This window comes from Panthera leo, chromosome D3 (assembly GCF_018350215.1).
Source record: "Panthera leo isolate Ple1 chromosome D3, P.leo_Ple1_pat1.1, whole genome shotgun sequence".
Taxonomy (NCBI): Eukaryota; Metazoa; Chordata; class Mammalia; order Carnivora; family Felidae; genus Panthera; species Panthera leo.
Window position 1 is genome coordinate 92,979,826 of NC_056690.1, and position 8,221 is coordinate 92,988,046.

General features: G+C 51.4%; 1 long non-coding RNA gene across 3 annotated transcripts; it reads left to right on the forward strand.

Annotated features, from left to right (window-relative positions):
- The first annotated feature begins 3,123 nt into the window (after nucleotides 1-3,123).
- On the forward strand, nucleotides 3,124-6,966 carry LOC122204011. Of its 3 annotated transcripts, none has more exons than XR_006195435.1 (3): nucleotides 3,139-5,325; nucleotides 5,519-5,609; nucleotides 5,772-6,966. It is a non-coding gene; the product is annotated as an uncharacterized LOC122204011 (long non-coding RNA). The 3 variants fall into 3 exon arrangements; XR_006195436.1 differs by having other exon boundaries at nucleotides 5,901-6,965; XR_006195434.1 differs by having other exon boundaries at nucleotides 3,124-5,325; nucleotides 5,519-5,785.
- The last annotated feature ends 1,255 nt before the right edge of the window (nucleotides 6,967-8,221 follow it).

Genomic DNA, 8,221 nt, shown 5'->3' on the forward strand with positions numbered 1-8,221 from the left:
GAGGAGGGCGCCTGTTGGGATGAGCGCTGGGTGCCGCGTGGAAGCGATGAACCACGGAATCTACCCCAAGACCAAGAGCACACTTTACACACTATGTTAGCCAATTTGACCATAAATTATATTTACAAAAAAAAAGGAAAGGAACACTGCACGGGCTCTCCAAGGTGCCAAGTGCTAGCCGGCGGCCCGACCGGCCCTCTGACGCTAGCTCGGACGTGTGCGTGGGGTGCAGCTCACAACGCAGGACGGGCGTCAGCGTCTGCGGCCGTGCGTCCCGTCTGTCCCGTTGTTCTGGGTGAGTAAGGCTGAGGCCTGTGACGTCATTACCAACGCTTTTGAAATGTAGAGACTTACAGTTCAAACAAAAGTTCTAAGAAGATTGAGAAGAAAACGGCAAAGCTGATCTTCACACGAGACCATCACCCGAGAGGTGAAAACACCAGGAAAACGTCCAAGTTGATTACTGTTTCTTTCTGATTTTTTTTTTTTAAATAACAGTCTCTGACTCATCTTCCTCCCTCTTTGAATGGATGGACCATTTCCGGGTGTAGAATGTAGATGGGACTGACATGTTGCCCGCCTCTCTCTTGTTCTGAGCTACCCTACACGCCCCATCCGGCGACGGTCCAGCGACCCGAGGACACGGTGAGTGAATTATTCATCGACGCAGAACTGGCGAAACGCAGAGCTCAGGTAGACTCTGCTAAACCCGAGAGGCTTCGTCTGGCATAGGTTTTCAGCCGAGTTCCTGGCTCCCACAGTTGTGATCCGTTCAACAAACATCGAGCCGTTGGCCCACCCTGGAATCAGATGTCGTTACTCTGCCTGGCGTGAGCTCTAATCCTTACCATTAAATAAGATAAACTTACTCTTCCCGAACATTAGCCGCAGCACGTCCCCTTAAATAAGAACAGACTGAAGATCCCAAAATGCCCCAAAGTTATTCTCCAAAGACAATGCTGCCGATGACTTCTCCTAGATCAATCACCATTGAAGGTCGCCTGTCCTATTTGGCAATATTTGCTCAGTAACTAATAAAGATCAGCCTGTAGTTATTTATATTAGGTTATCATCTCTCCAGGGTGAAGCTTAATCCATTTTGCAATGTTTTTCCCAACAAGACAACATGAGTTTCTCCGCCTGAAAATGAATTAAGTGCACGGTTTCTAAATATGGGATCTGACATTGTTCTTGTTACAAAAAGCAATTTATTCCCCAAAAGGCTTACACTTCAAAGGTTATATAAAAAGGTTCAAATATCAATGCTATCCATTTTTCAATTACTGGGCTTCCTAACACCACTGGCTTTTGGACAGATAAGCAGTGGTATCAGTTTTCTTATTCAACATCTTATAGGTTTCCAATTCCACAGCACAGAGAAAGCAAATTTATTGTAATACATTTAGCTGCTTTGGAAACAGGAGAATCCAGTCTGTTTCCTCCAAGACTATAGAAGGTATCAAATAGCATCTTAAAGGGATATTTATGAAGTGCCCGATAGTAACGATTGCAATTGTAGATACAGCTTCAAGTGTCTACCTATAAACAGTCTCATATGTATATATATATATATATATATATATATATATATATATATATACACACACACACACACACACACACACACACACACAAAGGTGAGGGGGCTGGGGAAAACGATTTTCAACGTATGAAAATGAAGGAGCCATGAAAACAATCCAAACATCTCCTAAAAGACAATCTACAGACACTTGTGTGTTCCTAAGAGGGAAGGAAAGAATCCTTTTGTCTTCGGTTGTGCCAGCAGATAAAAAGAAATGGCGTCATTCATATTTTCCTTCTGACAATTAAAAAGGATGCTTGGGATTATGCCTGAAGGATCATGTGGCAAAAAGAAAGAACGTCCTGATACTCAGGGAGAGATTTTTTTTTTCTTGGTGTCAAGCCAGGCATGTCACATGAGACTTTTCATAATTGGGTAATAAGGACGGGGCGGTCTGATGGACACAGGTCTGGAGGTCCTTCTCAGGAAGAAAACAAAACTTACGAGGAAAGGGAGCTGACACTGGTCACACGGAGTCACGGAGGCCGGGGTGCAGCGGCGGGGTACAGGCGTTCACTGCAGAGTCCCGCCCTGTACGGTGGCCTGTCTCCCCGGGGGTGGGGCCGTGGCCGTGGCGAGTGCCAGCTCTCCGCTCACGGGAGGGACGCTGCCTGCTCCCAGCCCCGCGGGGTGACCCGCGCACCCGCCCCGCCGCCGTGGACCCAAACGCAGACAGGTACGCCCACCGACAGCCCACGGGCACAGGACCCACCTGCAGGAAGTTCCCAGGTTAGACCCCAGAGACACGAGATTAGCAGCAGCCCCAGCAAGGGAAGAAGCACAGAGAGGGGACGAGGAGAGAAAGCGAGGCGTGAGAGGGCAGGAGCGGCAGGAGCACCAGAGCAGAGGCGGAGGGGACCGGCCGCGGGCTTCACAAGCACCCCCAGGTCTGGATACAGAAAGGAACGGGACCCCCTGTTCACAACAGCTAACTCTGTGACGACGGCCACGCACAGCACCGAACCAGGTTCACCTGTACTTGACGGTCCCGCGTGGCCCATCCTTTCAAGGGCCCGCACTCCGCTGTCACCCCACTTCCCCTCGCTCCCCAGATATTCTCGTCCTAAAGGGAGCACCTTTACATCTTCCAAAATAACCCTCATAGGTCACCCTGCTTTTCAAACACATGCCCGCCCAGCTTACTCTTTTTCCCCTGTTCTTTCCCTGGAAAAGGGTGAATTCCTCTTCTGGAATTTCATTTGCTAATCCAAGCATGTCCTGTCCAGACACTCAGCTATGGCCTTGCAGGAAAAATATTTGGGGGGAGGGGCGAGGGGAGGGTGGACTCTCAGCCGAATGTTTTGGCCATTTTTAGAGCTAATTTCCACTTTTCCACTTTTCCTACTTGTAATGGGTTAAATTGTCTCCCCCCCCCCCCCCCCAAAGAAAGAAACGTTCAAGTCCTAACACCCAGGGCCTCAGAATGTGACCTTGTTTGGAAACAGGGCCACTGCAGATGTAACTATGTTACCGTGTGACCAGTGTCAGCTCCCTGATGTAACCAGTTAAGATGAGGTCATAATGGGGAGGGCGGGCCCCGATCCAATAGGATTCGTGTCCTTTTGAGAAGACAGAGACACCAAACAGAGACCAACTGAGACCAGAGGCAGAGACCGGAGTGAGGAGACTGCACACCAGGGAGTGAACGCCAAGGATCACCAGCAGCCGCCGGAAGCTGGAAGGCACAGAGAGGGACTCCCTTACCTGCTTCAGAGGGAGCACGGCCCTGCTCACACCCGTTTCAGACCGTTTTAGACCTCTGGCCTCCAGAACCGGGGGAGGAGACATTGTCTGAAGCCTCCTGGTTTGTGCGCTTTGTCACGGCAGCTCTGGAAACTGACACACACGCACGGCCACGACAAAGGCCCTTCACCACTGAGCTTGTGTCCAGCACCTTTCATGTTCCTCTGTGAAACAGCACCTGAGCAGGACGAACGCTGCAGGTGCGGGTGAGCCAGGACCCTCAGGAAGCAGCTGTCCGCAGAGGAGACACCTACAAACAAGAGAGCACAGACTTACACGGATGCCCGTGTCGAACTGATTCCGTCAGGTGAAGTCTTCGTGGAGTGTGGACTGGACACGGTGGGGGGTGAGTGGTCAGCTGTGAACACCGTGGATGGTCTACATCATCTGCTGCCCGTTAAACTGCCAGAGTTTATTGACCACACCTCTTACCAGACAGCTTCTCTGCTATTGGCTTCAACGAATCAGGAAACGAAAATTTATAAACCAAGTAAGGACATATTATGAATCTGCTCCTTTCAAGCACACAACACATTTATCAGTTTCTATGTGCCATCGGATTGGAGGCATCACGAAACAAGATTCACACAAATCCTGAAGGACACCTAAGGCTTTTATCTGAAAGTCTAGAAAAGTCTGGAGTGACGCTCCTGGTTACATACTGGTTCCACCTGCACTGAGAGCTCTCTCCGGCTCCTGGAACTCCTTGTGGCATTAGTCTCTGCCCATAAGTCTTCTACAAGGAAGCAAGCTTGTCAGCTCAAAATTTGACCTTCGATTTCACGTATTTTGTTCAGGAAAGCACGTTACCCGACACCCAGAGGAGCACAACAGAAAGCCCCCTGAGGCCGTGCTTCCCTTCCTGAATATCAGCTCGGAGAACCTCCCAGTCTTGATGGAAATTTTCACTCGTGGGCATTTTTCTCACACGCTTCACTGAGTCTTCAAAACAACTGGATTTCTATTGGGTATGTGTTAGGAACGCCAAAGAAATTAATGATGAACAATGCAATGAACCTCAGTTATTCTGATGGGGGAAAAGACAACTTCTAAGGCTGTGAGGCAACAGTGCCCATTTTCTGGGCTATCCTCCATCCAGATGCAGGTGACCAGCGTCCAGGCGACGCGGCAGTCCTGCGTTAAGTGTTTTCATGTACCGACTCATACGATCCCACCACTCTCCTCCGGAGCCTTTGAGACAGGAACCCTTATTTTTCTCATATTATCTATGAAAAAACTAAAGCAATGGGAAGGCTGGCTTCTAATACCTAATCAGTTGATGTACCAGGAGGATTTTGCATCCTGGGTGCTATCTGGAGATCTCTTGGGGACACGTGATACGTGGATCGCCTGGGACCCGTGTGGCCGTGGGCAGTGCACCCTCAGGAAGGGTCCTGGGGAAGTGGCCTTGAAGTCGGTAGCTCAGCCACGTCAGAATGATGCGCCTTGTCTCACCCCAAGCCCTGAAGTTCAAGTACAGATCTCACGTTCCCCTCCATTTCAGTCATTAGCAACAAGCGGATGTAAGCGTAGGCACCAGGCACACCTGTGCTGGGGAGCCACAGGTTAATCGTTAGGGGCCATTGGCTCCTTGTGCAGACTGACCTCAAGGGACAAGGAGGAGGGGTTTCCACGATGGCTGTCGTGTGGCCTTTTCCACGCACCACATCCTCGAGCCCACCAGGAGGTTTTGTGAATTACCTCATCGATGCAATAAAAACAACAATACAAATGGCCCTGTGATGGAATATGTTCTTTATTTAAAAGCCAAAGGGTAAGAAATGGTTTTTGTGGGTCAGCAAGTTTTGCTAAATCTGATAAGTGCCTGGATCGGTTTTTAAATGCACGTTTGTATGTCTTCCGGCTACGTAAGCAAGCTGCCTTCGGTGGCTATTTCCTGGCCGAGAGTGAGCGACCGGGATAGACCTCACCCAGGAAGTCATCAGACCCAACCTTCTGAGCTTGGGTGGTGCTCACAGGGAAACCTCGAATCTCAACGGGTACTTGTGGCTTTATCTTAATTAATATCTTCTCTCTCTGTCTCTCTATGAAAAAAATCACAGTGTAACTGGTGTGGTTTTTAAAAAAGAATAGTACTTAATTGCCATTCTAGCTCTACCATAAAATTATATCTACAATCATTATAATTTTGAATGTTTTTTGAAAGTACCTGTGTTTTGTTCTCTCTCTCAGCGAGCAGACAGAGCCAGGAGGAGCGGTCGACATTTCATAGGATGTTTGCCGTAGACGCCTTTCTCCTACTGATGTATTCCAGAAGACAAATGTACTAGTCTAAATTAGTTTTTTTTTTCCTTCTTTCCCTGCTGGTAATTAGCACTAGAGGGGATGGGTCTGAGTTAACTATTAATAGTTTAGAAGTAAACCTGAATTTTAGCAACAACACATTACCAGACAGTAAAAACCTGATTCTTCTGCTTCTGTTAAGAGCTTATCAATGAATGGAAGCTTCCAACTGTGTCTGACTATCGAACAATCGTGTTCCCAGCTGATGTTCGTTTATGCTGCACACTGCTGTATACCTGCACTGTTGTCTAACAGTGTTAATCTCTCCTAGCTGTGAGGGGTGCACAGAGAGCTTCCACAACGTCCCCGAGCCATCGGGCGACGCCTCCGCTCACACGCCAGCCTTCGGGACTCCCCACGTCTCGCTGGAGCTCCTCTGCCTGGACGTGGGGACCTAACCCAAAGCAAGGGCAGATTACGCAGCACGGAGGACCCCTGCCTCCGGCTAGGTTAACCGAGTCGACCAGGACGTCTGTTACTCTCCTGCGTGTGCTTGGAGGAAAACAAGAAACAGAGTGAGGGCAGGTGGGCACGTCCGGCACCTACACGGTGCAGCCCTCCTCCCTCCTCCCTCTTCGCCAAGCGTTTACGTCTAACTATATTTAACCCTCACCAAAATGCAATGTGGCAGTAACGGACCCACCTCCCAGATGCGAAACTTAAGCTCAGAGAGGCTGGGGACTTCGTAAGGTCACATGAGCGGTAACCGGCAGACTCAGGGGTCTGTCCAGGTGGATGGGCCCAAAGGTCGACCGTTGTCACCGGACCACGTGCCGCGCGTGATGGCCGTCCTCTGCCCTGTGCCCTTTGTCTTCCTCCTCCCGGTTAATCCTCCTGAGAAGAACACAGAAATATGTAAACTCGAGGAACAGGAAATAAAATTTCTGGAGCTTAGTGACGGCAAGCTGGAATGTGCAGAGAGCCCGTGGCCGGGACGGGAAACGTCGGTAGATGTGCCACAGCATTCGTCCGGAGCGTCCTTCCCCGCGGGAGACGAGAACGTGAGCCATCCCACCCGGCACCTCCACCCACCCATGCCCTGCTCTCTCTCCCAGCCGCTGCCCGGCGCCCGATCCTGCCACTTGTCACCAAATACCCAGTGTTGTATTTCGTCAGTAAAACGGAGCGAAAAGTCCTTGCCCGGAAATCCTCGGAGGGCCGTTTGAAGAGCGAGCGACAAGAGCTGTGGAAAAGAAGACGAACACACAAGCCGAGTGTGGCATCGCTGCTGTCCTGCTCGAGTCCGACTTCTCCTCTGGCACCTGCAGGTGCACGGGGCGGGGTCCCCAGGCAGCCCGACGGCAGGAGCCGGCCGGCTACCGCGGACACCTGGGCCCTCAGGCAGCCGCAGACCAAAGTCCACACGAGACGCTGTACTTTTAGTTAAATCGAGCCTTCCTCCGAATTAAATGCCCTCCCAAGATAGGACAGTATCCTTTCATCAACATAATGTATTACAATCAATTTACTAGTCAGGACATTGAAAAGTGACCCTCAGACCTTAAGCACCCTCTCTGCCCCATAAAAATCCCTCTGGCCACAAGGCTGCCTCGCAGCCCCCAAACCCTGCGGCCGGAGCGGGCATTACCTGCCCTGAGACACAGAGAGTGTGGCGCTGGCCAGGACGCCTGCCTTCTGTGAGCTATTCAAGGCGCGTGCCTCTAATAAGGCCACATGCCCTTCGGAGATGTGACTCCTGTTAGACCCAGGGTTGCAGCCACGTCAAAGGCAGCATCTGTCCACACCAGCCCCACAGCAGCTGGCTTACCCCAGTCCACTGCTTGACGTAGTTCCTGCCCAACCTCTAAGCTGCTTTTGGGTGAAACTACGAGGCTATGTTGTGGCAAATAGCTGACCTTTTTTTTTCTTAATTTTTTTTAATGTTTATTTATTTTTGACAGAGAGAGAGACAGAGAGACAGAGCGTGAGCAGGGGAGGGGCAGAGACAGAGGGAGACACAGGATCCGAAGCAGGCTCCGGGCTCCGAGCTGTCGGCACAGAGCCCGACGCGGGTCTGGAACTCCCGAACCGTGAGATCGCGACCTGAGCCGAAGTCAGACGCCCAACCGACCGAGCCCCCCGGGAGCCCGCTAACCCTTGCCTGCATGCACGCACTGTATGGACAAAAGGCGTCTTACAGAAAGATACGCGAACAAGGCTGGGGTAAAATCGTGTGGCCTTTCCAGCTGCAGCCCGTTCTCACCAGCAAGGCTGCTGGGCCTAGAGCCCCCGAGCCCGACACCCTTCACTGTCCTGTGTGTGAGGCAGCCCCTCCTGTCCGGCCTGGAGGGCTGTGGGGACCACCAGAAGACCACCTGCTGGAGGGCCGAGGCTTCTCCACCCGCTTCTCCTCGACACTCCTGTACCAACAGGCAAGCCACACACCACCAGGCACGGTCATTTTAAGTGCACAATTCAATGATTTTTAGTACATGTACAGCCATGCACAATCGCTGTCACCTCCCCCCCCCGAAAGAGACCCAGGGCCCGCTTGCGGCCCCAGCCACAGCCACGGTACTCGGCCACTTTGAAAACGACAGTTGTCCAGACCCCACTGCGGAGCCCTCGGGGGTGGGGGTGGGGGAGGGGGTG